Source organism: Phaseolus vulgaris, chromosome 2 (genome assembly GCF_000499845.2).
Source record: "Phaseolus vulgaris cultivar G19833 chromosome 2, P. vulgaris v2.0, whole genome shotgun sequence".
Lineage (NCBI taxonomy): Eukaryota > Viridiplantae > Streptophyta > Magnoliopsida > Fabales > Fabaceae > Phaseolus > Phaseolus vulgaris.
Genome location: NC_023758.2, coordinates 30,192,926 through 30,215,685, shown reverse-complemented (window position 1 = coordinate 30,215,685; position 22,760 = coordinate 30,192,926).

Sequence of the window (22,760 nt, the reverse complement as noted above, 5' to 3'; positions counted from 1 at the left end):
AGTAGATTAGACGAAGAGCAATAAAAATAGAAACAATGTGTTAAAAACTCTGATGCTATTGGTATGACTTTTCATACATATTTAAAAGTTGAACGTTATGTCTCCCTTCTCCCCGTCAATGTTTTTATTAGTTTGAAGGTAATCTGTGGTTAATAGAGTACAGTAAATTACTGCAAGAGTATGGAGCAACCCTGCATAATGTGCATGCATGACAGAATGATAATTTCTTCTTTGTCTGTCCTTGATCGCATTATACAGTGTTCTACGAAGCAGGCATGAATATCTAGCTTTCTTAGATATCTTACTTTTCAAAAGAACATTACTAACCTTTATGCCAACTCAACTTTTCCCATCTATTTTAATTACTACACCTAGTCACTTCGGACCACCATCGTCCTACAACCCAAGACTTTTGAAACCCCACTGTTGCCATTCCCATTCTTTCCCTCCTTCAATCACCTAAATCAACATGCACCATAATCCAAATTAATAAACTTATCATATTCATATTAATAAACCTTATAAGGACTCACTCACTTCAATTAACCTATTAATACTCATTTGCCTCATATTCTTCCTCATTTTTAAGGCCATCCATATTCAGAAAACATTCTACATATTATAGTTATACAATTATTATCAAAATATTCGCATTATGATTATTAATTTTTATTAATATTTAGCTAAAATACTAATGGAGTGTTGCTATAAAGAATATTTAATACTCTGTTGGTTTTTCAAAATAAAAAATATTTAATTGGTGAAAAGAAAAACTATTGCTTTTATGATTTCCCAGAAAATATTAGTGCTGCATCTGCTCTTTTTTAAATGTCATTTAATATTTTTTTTAAAAACTAATACATACAATAAATGTTCTTTATCTTAATAAAAATATTTATGAGATTTTCTATTTATTTTTTATTTTTATATCAGAATGACTACATTTATGTAAATAATTAAATATTAGATAAATAGTAAAAATATAAATAATAAAAGGGAAATTGATGTTAACTTTAAAAATAACAGCCGATATTAAAAACAAAACAAAAAATCAAACATGCAGCACTTAAAGAAAAGAGAGAGTTGATAGAATATATAACTTCATTTATATAATAGGGGTCAAGTTTATTCTTCATAAAATACATTTGTTTTCTTCCCAATTCATGTAATAGTTTGTGTAACAATATTTTCTTCTATTTACCTTTCTCTTTTTTATTGTTTATATTATGTCATAATAAAAAAAAGAGGTAATAAAAATTAAATATTATATGACATTATTTCTCCTTTTTTTATGGGAGTGGCATTTGATTTGGTGGTAACTTGTGCCAGCTATTTAGGATACTTCTCTCAAGTAATAGTTATTGCCTAAAACTGCTAGAAATGATGCAATTCTGGGACTAGAGGAGAATGAAATCACGTTGCGTTTTTGGGTCGTGTAAACGTTATGATTGGAGATTTGAATGAAGGCAGAGAAGAAAGTAATTATAGTTTTAGGATCTTCCCATATTTCCCATCCCACTACTCAATGAAATTTTCATACCTTGTAAAACTGGAAAATAATATCAAACACTACCATATACCCGAAGAGAAAGAGCATCCAAAATTTTGAAAGCTGCTTAGGAGTACAATTTCATGGGAAGTGTTAGGATCGTGTTGAATTATTACAGTGGCGGCGCTCAGAAATTGTTCCTCCTAGTTTGGTTTGTGTTTTTAAGCTTATTTTCCTGTTCTGTAGGGTGAGGTTGATCATATATGTGGAAGTGTGGATTGATGCATTTGCAGATTTGGTTAATTGATATTGGGTTGTGGGTGAAAAGAAAGGAAAAGAAAAGAAAAGAAAAAGCAAGAATTTAAACATCACATGGAGTTGTCTGATACATGGGGGGTTAGGTCCTGTTGGTAGCTAGAAACTGACATAAACAATATTGTTACTGGTTGTACGTACCATTCGACTCAGGAAGGACAGATACATGGCCATTGCCAATGCTCTACCCACCACACTCAAATTTTGCCTCAATTTCTTCAACTTAACTCACTAAAATATATCTTCCAAATTAGTACTCTATTTATCCAATTACTTTTATATTTTTTAGTTTATAGTAAAAGAAATATCTTAATTTTTATTAAAAAATATATTTAAAATATATCTTAATTTTAGGTACAATAATAATCTGATATTGATAAATTTAATAAATTTTTATTAAGATAAATTTTAAATAATTTTAATATAATAAGAAAAGAACTTTAAATCTAGTTCAATCATATAAAATCAAAATTATAAAATATTATTATCTATAGCATCTCTTTTAATCTTTATATTTACTATTTTAAATTTTCACTAATATTGTTATACAAACTTCAAAAATATTAAGTCGCATTCATATCAATTCAAAAGTATATTAAAATAATGTGTAAAAACTAAAATTAAAGTGTTTTTAAATATAAAAGTAAAATGTTTTTTTTTATAATTATAGAGACTAAACGAGAATTAAAGTTTTTGTTTCACCTTATTCGTGTACTAAAAAAATATTTGTTAAAAATGTCATTAGGTTATATGTTATATATTGTAACCTTTTTTGTTAAATTATTTACTTCTTTATTAGAGAAATATCTGTTAATTTTCATGCATTATTGGTATAAAAATAACTATATTCGGAATCAGTTACCAATTATTATTTGAACGCCTTTTAAAATAAGTATTATAAAAGTAAACATATTCAGAGTCCGTGTGATTTAAAATTTGGTAATATTTAATATTTGTGAAAATAAATCATAATTTACATATGTAAAAAGATTATTATTATTATATAAAAAACAAGAATTAAAACGGCTCTATTCATTTGGCATCCCGTGTGAAAATTAATATTTTTCCACCTAAATTATTGACTTGATGGAGTATATGGTAAGACAAAAGTGGAGTCATTTAAATGTTATATTAAGTTTATAAAATAAGATAGTCATGTACTATTAATAAGTTGCAAACATAAAACAGCTATCAAATTCTATAAACATCATAGCGTAATAAAAAAAACACTGTTACATTTATTTATTTAATAATGTAGATAACTACGTTCTAAATTAATTAATTATCGAACTAAAAAAGATAAGAGCAGTGTGTATTTATTGTTTCGATAAATAATTGCATAAATTTAATACACTCAACCAAATATACATTAGATTGGTATGTTATCCTTTCTCATAACTATTTAACAATTACATTCATAAATTATTGACCTGGTAGGGTTCATTTAAATTTGCAAAAGGCTTTTTGTTATTAAAAATTACTTGCACAACAATTAAAATATGTTAAATGTTGTAAGTAAAAGCAAATTCATCGTGTTTCATTCAATTTTACTCTTACATTACGTTATTAAGTAGTCATTAATTAAATTCAGATTATCTCGCCAGCTAATTTTATTTAATATATGATAAAATTGAAATGGAATATATATAATTCTGAATAAAAGGAGAAAGAAAAAATTTACCAAAAAAAATTCATAAGAATTGTATTTTAAACTTAACTCAACCTTATAAAATCAACTTATAAGGTGGGGTTTACATCACATATGGAATGTCTAAATCTCTAGTCGATGTGGAATTTATAATGCACCCCTCACGTCGAGACTGTCAACTCGTGCGTGAGACTACATATTATGGGTGGTTCGATAACGGCCCGATAGCGGTGACCTGATAAATCCAACAAACACTCATTAGGATAGACTCTAAATGATTCTGATATCATATTAAGTTGACAGTCTCGGTGTGAGGGGGTGCGTTATAGATTTCACATCGACTAGAAATTCAGACATTCCATATATGGATGTAAACCCAACAAACACTCATTAGGATAGACTCGAAATGACCCTGATATCATATTAAGAATTAAACTTTAAACCTAACTCAAACTTATAAAATTGACTTATAAGATGAGATTTATATATATTTATATTTATATATATATATATATATATATATATATATATATATATACTATGAGATGTCAATGCAATATCTTCATTAATTCATTAAAGTCTTATAAATAATATTTTGTAAACGTCCTTGGATTTATTTAATGTTGTTGAGAAACTATATAATCCCTAGCAGCAAAAGAGAAGAAAACAAAAACTATAAAATGAGGAAGGGAATGAGCATTTAATATATATATATATATAGCTAGCACAAGGTTGTTGCATAATTACGTATAGTTTGGCATGACATGCTTGATTATGGATTTCGAAACTAGGTCTGCGTATATCCTTCCCTACAATTAACCACAACCATGCATGCATTCTCATCTTCCTCCATTTACTACACTTTTCACCTAAATTCTCCCTCTCCTAAGCCCTACCATAGTTTTAATTAATCATATAGATAATGAAACCTAATAGTCTAAAATGAGTGCTAAACATGCACCATTTCTTATTGATTGAGCCCAATTTTTGTTGTAAAAAATTTTCCTTCTATGTCGACAATCTATCTCGTTTAGTTATAATTATCTTTTATATAAATCAATGACAAATTATAATAACTTTAATTGGATAATTCTGGAACATCTTTTGGTTAGAAACCAAATCATCTGTCTAATTCGACTCTAACTAAAAAAAGTCACTTCAATGAATATCACTTAAACTCGAACCTAATTTATTTAAATTGTACTCAGGTAAGAGCTTATATATCTATTTCAATTCATTTTCACACTTCAAATTAAGGGTAGTCTAATTCAACAATCATGATTTTTTTTATTTTTTAGTAAATTTTAAGTAATAAAAGAGGAGGGTGATATGTTTTAGATTTTACTGCTAACATTAAAAAAAGTTAATGAAATCATTGCACTTTTGGGTTTTTGAGTATCCTAATTTATGATTTTAATTTATAAAGTTCTTATTATGTCCCTTAGACCTCTCAAGTATACAAAGATGTAATTCTAATTTTTTTTATCAGAAAAAGAATAGAATTCAATTACAATTACTAACATCACTAAAATTATAAATGATTTATAATGATTTTGAGAAGTGAAGGGAGATCTTATCCTTTGAAATGAGATGAGTAGAAAGTTGAAAAGCTATAAAGTATATGCATGATTTAGAACTGCAGCACATGTCACCTCAACTTTGTCTTCAACCTCAATCACAAGCACAGTGGTGGAGACTCCCTCCTTTTAGCCCGTCATTTAGAATACAGTGACAAAAACCTAACTGTCTGTCATCACAATACAAAATCTTTTTCCACAAAACCACCAACAACACAAGAAACAAAACTGCGATTCATCAAAAAAATTACATAATTAATTATTTCATCACTTGGCTATAATTGAATTGGAGTGGAGATGGAAATGGAAATAAAAGTAAACAAAAAATGAAGTGTTTGTTTCTGAAGAGCGTGAAAAATGCTAATACAAGATATGAAGTTACACTTTCTTTCAGATTAGAACGGGTGTGATTACAGTTTATATATAGTCGACTTTCATATCAAATAATAATAAAATACTAATAATATTATCAATTAAATAAAACATAGAATAGGTGTATAAATTATTCTCTAAATCTATTAACATTCAATCAAATTCATTTATCACCTAAATTAAATTTTATACAAATTTTTCTCTAATTACTCTTCCCTGAATTAAATAATCTCATTTTTTTCAATATACAGTTTTTCTTATCTTTTCCAACCTTCATTTAATCTAAACACAATCTTTTTCAACCTTCCCATATTCTAAATAAAAAAGTAAGTGGAAAGTTTTAAATAGATTTGATTAATTTAAAAGATAACAAATTTAAATTAATTAAATAACATAATAAATTATCAAAATACTCTTAAATAAAATATTGATTATGAGTTTTAAAATTAATCAATTATTTCATTACAAGAAAATTATTAAATAGAAACTAATTTTAAATACCAAAAATTATTAGTTGTTGTATTGACTAAATTAGAGATATTTTAAAAACTAAAAAATTATTAGTTTCTAAACTAATTTTTATTATTGATAAATAGTTTTTAAATTAGTATCTAATTAGGTCCTAAGGTTTTTCCTACCAAATTTAGAATATAAATAATCGGTAGTTAAAAGTTTGGTAGCTAATTAAATATTAATTTAAAAACTATTTATCAATAATAGAAACTAATTTAAAAATCAAAAAATTATTTTAATTTTTAAAATAGTCATTAATTTAGTCAATATAACAATTAATTATTTTTGTTTCTAAAATTGATTTTTATTGAATGATTTTTTTAGTGCTTATTGTAGTATAGTTGATTAATGAGTTTTCACTTAATCAATTATCCATTCTTCTAGTTATAATTTTTTTTAGTTAATCAATTATCAATTATTTTTTATCGAACTCATTTATTTTTATTTTTGTAATTTATTATTTCAATGTGTTTATCAATCAAATTTCATGTTTTAGGTATGATTATTATATTTATTTCTCAATAAATATGCTACTGATTATCATTATAAATGTTTTGTTTTTATATAATTATATTGGTTGTAAAAATTAATTACTAAATATTTTTTTAATTAAAAATTTCTTCACAAATATATAAATAGTACAAGATATTTCAGTAAATAATTAAATTTTACATTTTTTTACATTTTAATTACCTAAAAACTTTCATCTCATTTTTATTTACTTTTAACTCACTTTTAATGTATAGAAAGAATTAAATTTTCACTTTTCTTTTTCTTTTCTTCTTTTTACACTCCCACCCGAACCAAAAAGAGTAGCGTGTCCCTTCTCCAGTCTTCTTCATATGCAAAGCACACTGTAACAGTGGTTTTAGAAGGAGATGAATGGTGAGAATGAGCATATAATTTTTTTTATATAAATTAGTTATTAATAATTAAGATTTTAGATTTTAAATTAGTATTTAAAATATTTATAGAGATTAATTTAAAATATAAAGTAATAAGTAGTTAAAATGTTGAGAACTAATAATTAATTACTAATTTAAAAAAATATTTTATATTTTTTTAATAATAAAAAATATTTTAAATATTAATATTTTTTTTTATAAAATGGATTTTAATTTAATTAAATAATAATTAATTATTTTAATTTCTAAATTTAGTTTTTATTTAATATTTTTTTTAATGATAAAGTAAACTAACAGTGAAATATGATCAAATGCATAACGAATTATGTTGTTCTTTTAATTGATTGTATTGTTTAAATTTTAATCCAAGTATATTTTTTTTATTGATGATGTATTATGTGAAATTCAAATTTGATTATGGGATAATATAATGTGTTTTTTTTTTCTCTTTTTAACATAATAATAAAAAAATATAAAGTAATATTAAAAACATTAATAACAAATACAATTATTTTTTCAATCAAATAATATTTTTTCGAATCATTTCTTATATATTTCCCTTTTCTAGGTCGTTGCTCATCAAAAGGAGCATAAAAATGAGGATTTTCGGAGAAAGAACAAAGTGAAGTGCAGTAAGCATTCCTAAAGAAGAACAAATCTAGAGTCAGATAAAAGTTGATTACGAACCAGCTTTTCCTTAGCATTATTTCCTTATTGATTTTTTAAAAATAAACGAGTTTAAAAAGTACAAATTTTTAGGTGCATGAATACGTAAACTTTATCGGACGTACCACAGGATTACAAAAGGTATATAGTAAATATATCATGAATCAAAAATCACTCCGTCCTAACTTCTCAAGTTATTCACCTACAATCTATACACTTATAATTACCACAACATAAAAGCAAAAAGAAACATATGTCTTCAGTTATAATAACATAAAAATAAAAGATAACATATCGATTCACTTATAAGGAAAGAATATACTATAATATGTATGAATGGATTTCATTTTTATAATTAATTCTTAAATTAATTTTCATCCTAATTATTTTACACTTTTTTCTCTTTCTCTCTATGTGGATCGAACCAATCATACAGTGAAACAGTCTCAATATCAATTTTTGAAGTTAATGTTTATGAACTTATTAGTCTCATTAGTTTATGTTTGAAATTATAGAATTGTGAAGTCATGAATCAAACTCAATCATGTGGTAAAATTGTCTTAATGCTGTTATCTGGAATTAATGGTTATGAACTTATCAGTCTCAATAGCTTATGTCTAAGGTTGTGGGACTGTGAGGTCATGAGCCAAGTCTAATAATAAGGTTTAAAGCGATACCTAATTGATGAAAAAATGTCTCATATACTTCTCATAAAGAAAGAATGAAGTTAATTAAGAAGATTGACTGAATATGAGAGATTGTAATTAATTTTGGAATATAGCTCAAAATAATACCAAATATAAGATGAAGTAGGAAGAACGCTATTATATATAAGGAAAAAGAAGATGAATTGATCGAGAAGAACAACATCTTAATTAAAAATAATTGTTTCTAACTAAATTAAATACTCTAGTTGAAAGACATTCTTCTTAATTAAAAAATATTATAATATAAAATAAGATAAAGTAAAAAAAAAAAATATTATACTAATTTTGTACATTCACATCTTCCAAACTCCCTTTCATATCTACTTAATCTACTTAATGTAAACATTACAATCATAATACGTTACTATATAATACAAACAATGAGCAAATGATAAATTATTTAAATTTAAAAAATAATATTATAAATATAGCAAGTATATAAAATTCCATTATCACCACACATTAACATATTCAAATATATATCACTCAAAATTTAAATACTAATAATTTTTTTTCTAAAATAGTGTCTAATTTAATAATATAATAATTAATTATTTTTTATCATTAAAATTTTTATAACTTTTTAAAACTAACATTTAATATGATATATATATATATATATATATATATATATATATATATATATCGTTATATAGTCTTTTAGATGATGTAAGTAGGATGTGTTTCTTCGTAATTTTGTAAAGTAAAAGGTGAAAAATTACATTTAATATAACATACAAAACCCATTAAATTGTTTGTTTTACCATAACTCAAGTTTAAACTAACTTCTAATAAATAGAAGGCTGCATAATCAAATATGACTATAGTAATAATAAAATTCAATAATTAAAAGTTAATAAATATCATATAAAATTACTGATATAAAAATTATCACACTTTTCAATTATTTTTACCCATCGAAGATAAACAATTTCACTTGTTCACTTCATCACTTTTTACTCCCTCGTAAACAAATATTACAGGAGAGGTAAAAACGCAACAAAACTCTTAACAATTTCTCCTACTTCGTACTGTCATCTTAGGTTTCACACGCAACATTCCCAAAAACTTGTACATACATCTTTAAATATAAGATGGGAAAATAATCAACATTTAGAAAAAAAAAATATCCAAAATAACTACATCTTTTCTAGTTCCTCTTGTAAGGACATTTTTTTTATCTTCAGTTTACAATTTTTAACTGAGGTAAATCTCCAAAACCACTCCGATGATCAATTTAGTCTAATGCAAGTAAGTTTAATCTAATGCAAGTGAGTTTGAGAAAAAAAATTACCTCAAACCCTTAATCATCTTTGATATTTATATATTTTGAGTGAGTTTCAACTATCATAGATAAAAAAGAGTCCAATTATATTTTAATTAGTAAGTGTAAATGGTTGGTAATTTACATCATAACATGAGACTGTAGCAAGAAAACAATAATGACAAGAATTTGGTGTTTGTATTTGTATCTGTATGACAGAGCTTTTGATATGAAATGTACCCCTTGTTTCCCATTCTGCCCTCTGTAGAACACTGGAGACAGAGAAAGAGAACGCGTTTCATGAATAATGCCCCCACCCTATGACCATATCCCCTTCCAAGTATCTTTTGCCAGATCAACAAGATACCTCATTGCCAAATCTTACTTCAATCACACTTTCTTAAGCATGAAAATTGTTAACAAAATTAAATTGAAATTGTGTGTTTTGGGGAAGTGCAAGCGCAACAGGGGCAGAAACAGGTGTTTCTATTAATAACGAATGACTAAGGTGGGAGACAAGAATTCAGAGTATAAATGTCATTGTCAGTCAATTTGCAATTTGACATGTTTCAGTATTTATGGTATGCCATACATACACAAATTGCTACTATCATTTTCAACTTAATCATCATTTAATTCTCCTCTCATCTCCAAACTAATACTCGTATTCATCCACATCTTTAACATTTCATATTAAATAAACACATATGAAGTTTTAATACAATCAAAACTGCAACACTCATAATTGATAATATCATAAAGAAGTTAACGACTACTTCCCTAACGTGTAACTAGATTATGTCACCGTAATGATGGCATCGATATTAAATATTATTATGATTGAGTTAAGTAAAAAAATGGACAACAAAGATTGAAAAAAGATTTAAAAAATCAAATAAAAACTAAAACTGAAGTATAAAAGTGAGAATTTAATTAAACATTTTTCTGTTCTTCTACCTTTGCGTCATTCAAAAATGTGGAAGCTATGGTATCTCTTCATCTCTTATACTCTATCAGAACAGAAAACATAACAAAAGCTCCGCATTCTGCCGTCACCACTGTTTTGTCGTCACTGCTTCAATCTCTTATCTGCCAAATTCTGCACTCCATAAAATAACTATAAAAAACAATAATTAATGGAAACAAAAGAAATAAAAATGGCAAAAATAAAATATAAAGTATCTGATTTAACATAAAATAATAAGAAAGTAAACAAAAAATAAGTAAAAAAAATTGATTTTTTTCTTTTCTTTCATCTTGACCCCTCCAATCAAACATATAATTGATTTGGTTAAATTGTATGTTTTTCTCCCAGTTGAACTTCAAAATATAAAATTTATGTATTTTAAAGACGAGGTTGGATTAATATTTTGGACATTCCAGCCTTAACATCTCACATATAATTTTTAATTAATTATATTTAGAAATATTTCATTTTTATGAATCTTTAGTGAAAAGAAAAGAAAAAAGAGAGGATAGTGTAGAGTGTGGGATTTGATAGTAAAAATGTTGAGATGAGAGTGATATGAGGAGGGGTATGGTTTGAGAATAGAAAGAAGGTGAAGATAGAAAAGGGTTTCTCGAAACTACAAAGTGTGATAATGACCTACTTTGAATTTCCCTATTCTATGCTACGCTATGCTCTCTCTTCCCTCCTCCTGGCTTTCACAAATACGATACACCTTTCTCACTCCCATGCACGCTTGTCAAATTTTTATTATATAATATCTCTTACTTTATATCACTACTATAATATTTTTTTAATACTAAAATTAATTAATTAAAAGAAAGAAAATATTTTTTTCTTATTAATATCTAAAAATATTTTATGAATAAATGTTAAAATAAATTACACTATTAAAAAATTATTAAATTACATTATTATTTTTCATTTCTTCCTTTATCTCTGTAGAGATTTGCATTAATTATTTTTTGCCTTTTAAATAAAATTTTTTAATTTTATTTTTTTACTATTGTTTTTTTGCCTTATAATATCTTTGGAAAAATAAAAATATTTAAATTATCTAAAAAATTATAATTTTAAATATTATATTTTCAAAAAATAACATTATAATTTTGAAATGTTCCAACTCCGATTTTTGCTATCACTCATGTGACAATGTGACATTACAAGAAAATAATTAAACAAAAATAACTCCAAATACAAAAAAATAGTTAATCACTGTAGTAACTAAATTATATATTACTTTAGAGATTAAAAAATTATTGGTATCTAAAATAATTTTTATTATTAATAAAATTATATATATATATATATATATATATATATATATATAATTGACATTAAGATGCATTGGACTTATGTATGACACATGCCATTTTTGGATGACTTTTTCATGGGTGATGGATCATGATGCATGACTTATATACATATATAGATAATGTTTGATCTTAAATGGATAATCTTGATTTGATTGGTTATAATCTAATTACTTACTCGGAATGATATTAAGTCTTTGGTGGTTCTGTTAAGAGGTATTCTGATTTTATTGTTGTTTACTCATGTAGATAAATTTTTTGATGATGAGAAGGTAAGGGAGACTTACTTTATATTGGTAACATGTGTACATTTGACTTGTTAACAAATAGTATAATATGAAGAACAAATGTCAACTAAGGTTTGGTAGGTTTAAAATATCTAAATGTTAGTCTTTAGTAGAACTTATTTATCATAACATTTTAGAAGTCTTTCAAAATATGTTTGAAATTTAATCATTCATGGATATGTATTAAATGAGTTCTTTTATTCATATACATTATCTTTACATGTGTATAACGAATAAAATATGAAAATATTTGTATATGTGATAAAATTTCTTATTCATTATTATTTTATTTTGAGTTTTTTTTAATCATCTTGTTTATTGTGTATAAATTATTATGATTGTACTTAATACAAGAGTATATTCTCTTGCAAGTGATGGTTGTGTACAAGCAAACCAACTTTAAATTACTAAATACTTCTAAGACATTTTGATGTTATACAAGCAAACCAACTTTAAATTTACTAAATAGTTCTAGGACATTTTGATGTTATATATATTATATCTAATATATACTAATTTATACGTTATAAATTTATCCTTATCAATAATTCAATAATTTTACATAGTGTTACACTTTTGTCAAGTAATAATAATATGCACTCTAGTTTCCATTGCATGTTTACTTTACAAAAGATTGATGCCATATTTAGTTTACTAGATTTAAAAAAAAATCTTTAGTTATTTATAAAGTAAAAATAAGTTAGAGATACATCCTCTATTCCATTATCTTATCTGTAAGTTGTAGAAAGAGGCTTGATAGATACCCTTTAATATTTTAGATAGAAAACGATGTTAATAAATATTAATTTATTTTAAATATATTAAATATACTGTTTTGCATACACTTACTTTGTAAATATTAAACTAATTTAAAAAAAAGGATAATATAACATTATTTTTTTGCTTAAAAGAACAAAGAAACAACATCAAAACGAAGTATTACTACGATTTGAATGGGATGGCAGTGAAAAGTAAATGAAAAATAATGAAATGAAATAAAAAGTAAAATAAAAAGTTATATAGGACATTGAGTTGTGGCTATGTTTGATTCATAAGATTGGGAAAAATGAGGGTATAGGAATCATAGATAGAGATTGTTCTTAAAAATGCTACACTAATAAGATGGTCCATCGAAGTAGAAAAGCTACTAATATAAGAGAATATTTTTAATGGACATTAAATTGTGCTTGATATACCGCTGGAAACGTACTTTCACAAACTCTTCACTCCATAAGCTTCTCATCAAACTTCCTTTGCTTTCTTTTCAAGTTACATAAAATTAATTTTACAAGAACTCTCATCCAATTATTAAATGTAATTAATCAAAGGGCCTTGTATTATTAACCACCAACCAAGCTATTAGTAATCAACAAGTAGCTAATATATTAAAAATTACTTTTATTCATTTGTTTATTTTTTTTCAACTTTAGTATATTATACAATTTGTTTTTTTTAAAGAATATTTTTATTTTCTTGCCTTAAACAATTACTATCACATTTTCACGTTAGTCTCTTAAATTACATAGATCACTTTTTCTTATCTAAAAAGTTGCAAATTTTCATCAAGTTAGTTATTGAACAATGAAGAAGAACTAATGTGATTCTTAGGAATGAAATTAGGAGTTTTTGTATCAAAGACGAACGAACTCAATCAAAATTTTCAGAAATGGATTTTAATATTTTCTTTAGTAATAATTTTTTACTGTAAAAAAAACAACACTTTTTCAACGTAATTTACCAATTAAAGTTATATAATTCTTCAGGACGTAGATTAAAACTTAATTTAACATTTATTCATAAATTTATTTTTAATTGATTAGAATGTTATTACAAGAAAATCATGTAAAATTAGAGAACGGTGCATGATAATATGGGGTTGAACTTCTGATACAAAGAGAACTGCGACAATAAGGTGGATTGGATTTGAACTTATGGGCGTATTAGTTGGGTTTGAAAAGAAGTAACCAAAGGCTCACTATTCAAAGGCAATGCTTTCTGCACCATATCAATGCAACAATTTCAGTAGAAATGACGAAAATACCCTTAAATAAATAGAATATGAAAATACATTCCTGACCTCCTTTTCCATAATATCTTTCTGGATTTTTTTTCCATAATGAATTTTTTTTTATCATAGATTTTGTATCTGGAATGGAATTTAACTTTGTTTCAGGGTTTTTATTTCTGGAACACAATATTTTATTCCAGATTTATTTTTCTGGAATGTATTACTTTTAATTATAGATTTTCATTTTTAGAATAAAAGACATTTTCAAAAAAATTTAAAATTGTGTTGGATGCATGTTAAAAAATGTTGGGTGGAGGAAGAATTTGCCCTATTCAAGGGAACCTTCTCATTTCTTACTTGAATGGATCCAATTGTATACATATTTGGACAAAACAAGAGTTGGATCCAGGGTAACATGCATATTTTCCCTTTAGTAAAAATAAATAAATAAAAATGAAAGGAAAGTAAGTAAAGTCACTAGTGCGCAAAACGATATCTGATTTCCATTAATTTTAATAACTCTGTAATTAAATTACAGAGAACTTCAATTCGACACAAGACTATTAGAAAGGATTCTCAAATTGTTTCATAATATCTAATATATAATGAGTTCAAATCTTATCATTATAAGTTCATTTCTTAAAATTAAATCATAATCATTTAAAATTTATATTAACAAAAGTTTGTTGATTTTATTAAATCTGAACTATTATTCAATCACTTATAAATATATAATTTTACACGCAAATTAATCGTCTCAACAGAGGAGATAACAAATCCAATAAATAAGAATAAGAAAAAAAAGAAAGCAGATAACAAATCCAATAAATTTAATATGTATAATTAGAATAAAGAACTTTAATCATAGAAATATTGTCAGAAGAGTGTGGGGGACAAAAATTATTTTTTCACTGTTTGAACTGAGTTAGTGTATTATAACTATTCTATATAAACACAAATTTAACTAGGGTGTATATGTAATTCGTTGTTGATAATTTTCTCATTCCAATTTGAGCTTGTTTACTTTAATTTTTGTAATTAGTGAGTTTATTCTTGTATGTACCAATAACATTTATGGGGATTATCTCCATCTTTTCTTACTCTATATGTGTTTTCTTACATGGTAATTTTGTATTCACTAGAATTCTAGTGTTCAACTTGTTTATGTTTGGAAGTTGCTTAGTATCTGATACCCAACATGTTACTGATTTATTATAACTATATGAAAATATACACTTTTAAAACAATATAATAGTATATCTTTAAGTGGGATATAATTTTCTGTGAACAGTATTTCTTTACAAACAATACATTAGATTTAAATTTAACGCAGCTTTCCTAGCCTTTAACATGGAAAAATGCTAACAAATAATATAAAGCTTTGTGTGCTGAAGCTTCTTATGATTGTTCTCATAGCTTGCATTATCTTATCCACTTTACACAACTAACATTAACCCAGCTTGCTAACTGTGAAATATATGAATAATTACTCAAAACGCAAAGGTTCATGGTTGAGTGATGAGGAGATTCTTGTACAATAGTTTTGTATTATACTTTAAAATCGTCATCTTTTATCATCTTTGCTTGGCTGCTTCAAAAGCTAAGAATTAAAGTTTTTTTTTATGAGGATTGATGGTTATGGTATTTTTGTGGTTACCAAAAATCGAGAATCTGAGAGTATGTTACGGATTCATTAATCTACAACTGTATCATTTTTTTTTCTAGATGAGAGGGTGTTCTATAAACAAATTTTGCATAAATGGTTGATTTCTATATTACTGAATTCAGAAGCCTAATTTCTATTACGGATTGATGGATCTAGAATACTTTTTTTGAATTATGAATTTCTGAATCTGGAATGCATATATTTTTGTTACATATTGGTAGATTTGAAATGTTTTTTTTGAATTATGAATTTCTAAATTTGAAATGCATATTTTGAATTATGGATCAGTGGATCCAAAATTTTATTGGAAGCGTCGATCCAAATTTTTTTCCAGATTTCATAATCCGAAATACAATAAATAAATAAATACAAGTACATTTCAAGATTTTTAAAAATAATAGGGACATTTTGGTCTTTGTATAATATTATTGGGGTGCAGAAACAAACTACCAACTAAATAATATGAAAAATAACTTTTTGGAATAATTTCACAAAAACACTTTTCTAAACATTTCAAAAAGTATTTTTCTAGAATCGCTGTCAGAAGTAGCTTTCAATTTATTTATTTTTTCTAAAATGAATAAAAAAAATCAAGTTATTTCTATGCATACTGAATGAAGAATTTAACAAAAATATTTTTTAGAAAAAAATAAATTCAATAAAATCACATTGGAACAAAATTAAGGTAAATATTGTGTATCTTCAATAGAGAGAATATAGAAAATTGGTAAGCATCAAGAGAAACAATCAGAATTGGGGAATACAATAGGGTTTAGAGTTTAAAAAATAATAAAGGAAAGTGGTGTAAATAGCCAATAGGAGAAGTGTAATTAATAAAAGCCCAGATATAACCCATTTCATGGGTAAACTCGGCTCAAATCAGTGTTTTCAGTTTGGACTATTTATTCATTCACTTGCATATGTTATTCTTTAGCCTGAATAACTTTTCGTATTTAAAAAAAATATTCCTCTATAATATTTTTGGATTATATTCTAAAAATATTTTTTTAAATTCGTAATTAGTTTTTGAATTACATATTTTTAAATGCATGATTAATTTATAGATTACAAATGTGAAAGTTTTTTTCAACTTATGAATTATATAATAATTCAAAAATTTATTTTTAAAAGTGTATCAAGATTACATAATTCCAAAACTAGTCAATGGAATGATAGAAGAAAGATAAAAAAAATATTTTTAGTTTTATATAGAGGTTGCAGAAGAATATACGAAGGTGCTGGAAGAAATCGTCTTCAGTTTGATAACTTTTCAAACCTTTTATATATATTTTTAGAATTTTTTTCTGGAATAGTATCTGGGATTTTCGTTTTTTTTTTGGTGCAGTTCTTCATTCTCCTAGAATTCTTTTTTAAACCGAAAACGTAAAATGCAGTTGCAAAATTTGGTTTTCGAAAAACCGAATTCCCTTACGCTTTAGTGAATAGGTCTATTCCAGAAAATAAAGTGGAAAGGTGTCCACCTATATAATTTTTTTAACATTTTTAAGGTTTACGATAAATTCAATAGCTTCAAGCTATTTATTATAGAATTTCGAAAAAAAAAAGAATATACATAATTATGAATTTCAATGCCGAAATAATAAACAAAAATTATTACTTTAAAATAAAAATACTTTCACTCTTCCAATTTTATGAAAATGGCTTTAATGCAGTGTTTGATTAACTTAATTTTCTAACTCCTACAATTAATCTTATATGAATACTTTAATCACCTTATACCGCAATACGGTCTTTTGACCAAACTCTCCGTGTTAATTTGCAGATTAAATATATTAAGTCTAATTAAAGAATATAAATATAATTAAGGGATCATTAGATTAACATTTATCCTTACACAATACAAGGTTCAATAAAATATATATATATATATATATATATATATATATATATATAAAAATAAAGAAGATTATGATAAAAGATAATAACAATTTTAATTTTAAATTTATAAACTTAATAAACACGCGTTAAACTGTTTTTACATATACTTCATCCGAACATATACGAAAAAAGTGATTAAAGGAATAAAGAGATAAAAAACTTAAAAGAGATATTCAGCCTTATATAAATTAAGTCTTACATAAATTATAAGAACATTAAGCATTATTAATTTCTCCAATGCAAATTGTAAGAAGATATATAAATAAGAGCGTTCATATGAATAATATTATTTAAGTTTAAAGAACTTCTATCAAAAGAGTTGGAGCAGCAGCACACTTTAGTTTGGGGCACCACGTGCGTTGTGGCTAATTCCCAATCTTGTTTTTTTTATTGTAATTAAAACCTATACAAGGCACCGTTCTTCTAGACACTTCTCTCTCTTCTTTGTTTAAATAAAAATCATGGGAGGCTAAATTGTTACTGGACTAAAATAATTATTTGTCACTTTTTTTTATCCCCAAGTAAGTTAAAAGTGGTGAGTTAGTCACCTCAAAGTGGAGATCTATGTGACTGAGGGTGCCCGTGTGAGAATCGTTTTCTTATTATCTTTTCAGTTGGTTTTAGTTTCAAAGGTAGTATCATAATTTTCTTTCCAAATCTTGACTATTCCCAAATCTTTTCTACAAGGCAAAGAAAGAAGTTTCAAAGTATAACTGTTTTCGTATTTTTTATAATTTATTGTCTTGTTGTGTTTCTCTTCATTACACAATAAAAAATTTCTTTTTATTTTTGTCGAGAGACGTGTTAGAAAATGAGGTGTTGAGTACTGCTATTTTTTAAAATATTAATAGCTAGAAAAAGATAAGTAATATTTAGTTTATGTTTATTTTATAAGTAACAAGTACTTTACATAGACTTTAATTTTAATGTTTAACTTACTTTTCTAACCCTTACAATTTTTATATTATTACTTTAAATATTAATTTTTCTAGGGTAATTTTTTTTTTTTTTACAAAATATTACATATAAATAATATCACATGACCTGTAAACCCTAAACCCTAAACCCTAAACTAGCAAAAATTTGGTGTCTAATTACGTATTAATTTAAAAACTATTTAAAGATAATAGAAACTAATTTACACCAATTATTTTTTAATCTTCAAAATATTTCCAATTTAGTTACTATAATAACTAATTAAATTAATTTTTAATTTCTTATAATGTATCAAATAAATTTATAAATAATTAAGATATAAGAATAGAGTTTCTATATTTTAACTATCTCTCCACCCTACAATTACAATAAATATTAATATCTATAATATAAAAATATAAAAGAAGAAAAAATCTCCTTAATAGAAATATACACGTAAAATGTAAAAAATTTAATTTGTTTTCAAAATTAATAAAATTATAACTTTTTATAAATAATTAATATTTATTGGATTGTATTTGAAATTTTTTGATAAAAATAATAATAATTATGGAAGGATTTTGAATTGAAAAAAGAGAGCACAACATGTAATAGTAAGGTTAGCAATGTCAATAAAAATTGCTTCGCAAAAATATTAGCAAGTCTTATATTTATATTCTATAGGTACTATATTTTTCACAGAAAAGAGTTAGTCTATATTTAGGTATATAAGTTAGAAAAAATAAAGAGAAAATATGGATTATTCGATAAATTATATAATGAAAAATAGATCCATTTGACCCTAAAAAGTAAGTCAATCTCCTTTGACAACTAGTGTTAACATGGTGAAAGGGATGGGAGAGACAAGATTCAATTACCTGCGCATTCAAAGGAGTTAAATTTCTTTTGTTTTTTTATCAGAACCATCACCCAAGTAAAAAGTAAAGGTGTTGTTTTTATATTTTTTATCCTTGTTATTCCCTATAAAACATCCCTCTCATCTCTCGTCGATCAACTTCCTTTTTTCTCAAACTCTACCTTGCTGCCAGACTTCCTTCCTCCTCCTCATTTCTTTTTCCACCTTCCACTCAGATCAACAATGGTTTCATCAAGTTGCATTGTTTTTTTTCTCTTTCTATTGCCATTAGGTACATACTGATTTATATATTACTTATATGTCTCATATATATTATATTCCTACCTTTTCTTTTTGTCTAAAATTGGTTCCCTGTCACAGGTCTAGACTCAGCCACTTTAACCATCCGGAATGAGTGTTCATACACGGTGTGGGCTGCTTTTTTACCCGCCAACGGAAGCGCACTGTTCTCTACCACCGGTACCTCGAGGGTAGAATGCGCAGGCGGAATCCCGGCCCCAGTTACTGTGGTAGTGTTCGACGGCAGCGGTCTCAACTTATACAACATCATCCTTGTGGGTGGGTTCAATTTTCCCGTGACGGTGAGTGCCAGTGGTCGAAATTGCTCGGCGACGGGTTGCTTGACGAACGCGTGTCCGATGAAGCTCAGTGTAATATGGAACGGACTGACCGTAGCGTGCAAAAGTAGCTCTTGCCGAACTGAACCATGCTCGAGCATCTACACTCTCGATAATCAAAACTCCTTCCCTTGCTCATCATCTTCAAATTATTCTGTAACTTTCTGTTACACATCGAAAAGGTAATTATTTTCGCTTTCAAATGACTTGGGGCTGTGAAGTGGTGTTATTAGTATGTGAAGTGCATGTATCTTAACATATCCCAAAAAAAAATTGTCTTATGTTAATATATTCGAAAAAAAAAATGGGTACAAGGTGTTAATATTTCAGAATTAAAAAAAAAATGTATCTTATGTCCTCTTCTTAATTTTTCCTGTTTGACGTGTAAATATATATAACGCGGCACCGATACAGTCTTCAAATATGTTTTTATATAATTGTGTGTGTGAAGATGACAAAAAGTAAGTGTTTATTATATAAAATAAGTTATATTAATTTAATATATTGAATTGATATTGTGATATATAATAAAAACGTTTGTCATCTTTAGTTTGGTTTTGAATTATGTGCAGTTGGATGAAGGGACACAACAAAGTGCATTCAGAAAAGAAGCTATTAAAATACACAGGAGGCGTTTTAGCAGTTATTTGCTTTATCTGTGGCTTCATAATTTTCCAGATTAGGTTTCGGTTATCAAACAGTGGTTGGGAACTCAGCTTTAGGGCAGGAATTAGACGTCAGACTACATAGCCCCCAAAGCATAAGTGTTCCATTGTTGTTGTTCTATGATTTCTGATTTCTGTAAGTTATTTCTCTTTTATTATTTTATGTTTTTAAACTTGGTAGTTACTGAATACTCTTTATGATATGTATCTTTTTCTGTTTTCAAGTGTGATAATTTGGAAGGAACACTAGATAGTTCCATTCTATTAATAAACAATTTCTCATTCCTTTTGTTTGCATGGCCTCAACAAGCTATTTTTTTTTTTTTTTTTGTAGTTTAAGCTTTTTCTTGGTCTTTACCTTTTCATATTCAAGATACTCACCCACCCCCACCAAAGCGCAGTGACAGTTTGTTTTACGTTATTTGGTAGTAACAATTTCGCACTCAATTTGACACGGGTCAATAGTCAAACCATCTCCTTTGCTTTTTTCACAGGAAAATCCACTGTTCTTTTTTTGTTGTTGTCATTTTTCTTATTTGTATTTACAAATATTATTCGAGGAACACTAAATATTTCTAATCACTTAAAAATAAGAATTAACTATTTTAATAATTCCAAAATATCAACAAATTTTTTAATAGCCATTTTTTCTTTCATTCTTCTCAAACATATACATAATTTTGTAGAACGCATATCTTAGGGTGGACAAAAGATGTGATTGAATCAAACGGCTTATTTTTTACTGTTTCTAATGCATTAAAATTTCTTTGATTTAAATTTAATTTTAATTTTAATTCATAATTTCTAATATTTTCAAATCAAAATTCTATTATGTTTATATAAATTTTAGAAATTAGAAAATATAAATTTTCAATCTAAACTTTTGGAAGCAGTCTCTATGACAACACTTCTTTTCATTTGTGCTTTTCCTTCAAACACTTTTTCGTCATATTTCAATTATACAGAATTTAGAAATTAAAAAAATTAAATTTTCTATTTTATACTTCTAAACTTTCTTTCCACAATCTCATGGCTCATGGCGTTAGATTGGGGCACGTAATTTGATAGAGGGAGCGATGAATATTGGCATACTTCAATCACACAATTCTTCGAGAACAATACGTATTTGAGATGCAACCTGCAAAAAGAAAATAAACTTTTGGATTCAGTTATTTAAATTTTGGGATTTCAGAATTTGAAATGGAAATGTATTTTTGGAATGCATAGTTCAAAAGAGAAAATTATTTTTTATTTAATGGAAAATAGAAAAATTAATTAGAAATTGTATGCAAATTCTGAAACTCAAAAAATTAATTTTGAATTCAAAATATATTTTCATATACACTATACTATAAAATTAATTACAAATATTAATTACACATTATATAATTTAAAATATAAGGCATTTGAAAATATATTTAATTTTTAGTAATATTAAATTATAATTTTATTACATTTTCTTAATATTTATAAAATATTTAATTTTTTATATATTAACATTATGTTAAATTTTTTTAGAAAATATACATTTGGATATAAAATCCAATAAATTTTTCTTTTATAAAATGTGATCTAATCCAAATATTTAGATTTGAATTTATAAAAATCTAAATTATTTTTTAGAAAATATAAATTTGAATTTAGAATCTAAGACTAAAAATTTGGATTAGATTGAATTTGAGTTGGGATTTTCCAAAATCTAATCCATGAACGTCATTTCTCTCTCTATCATTTATGGCAAAATATCCACTAAAAAAATCATTGATTAGTTATTATACTTAACAAATTAAAAACCATTTTGAAGAATAATTTTTTTTATAAATAGTTTTTATATTAGTATTTAATTAGTTATCAATGTTTTTTTATAAATTTAGAAACTAAATAATTAGTAGTTAAAACCTTGGTAGTTAATTAGATAAAACTATTTAACCATCATTGAAACTAATTTAAAAACAATTTTTTTTAAGTATCCAAAATAATTTTTAATTTGGTCATTATAGAATCAATTATTTTGTTGTAGTGATCACTTTCTATACACGTTTTTGAATTTTATTTACTCCAGTATTATTAAGCTTTGGCATGCATTATCC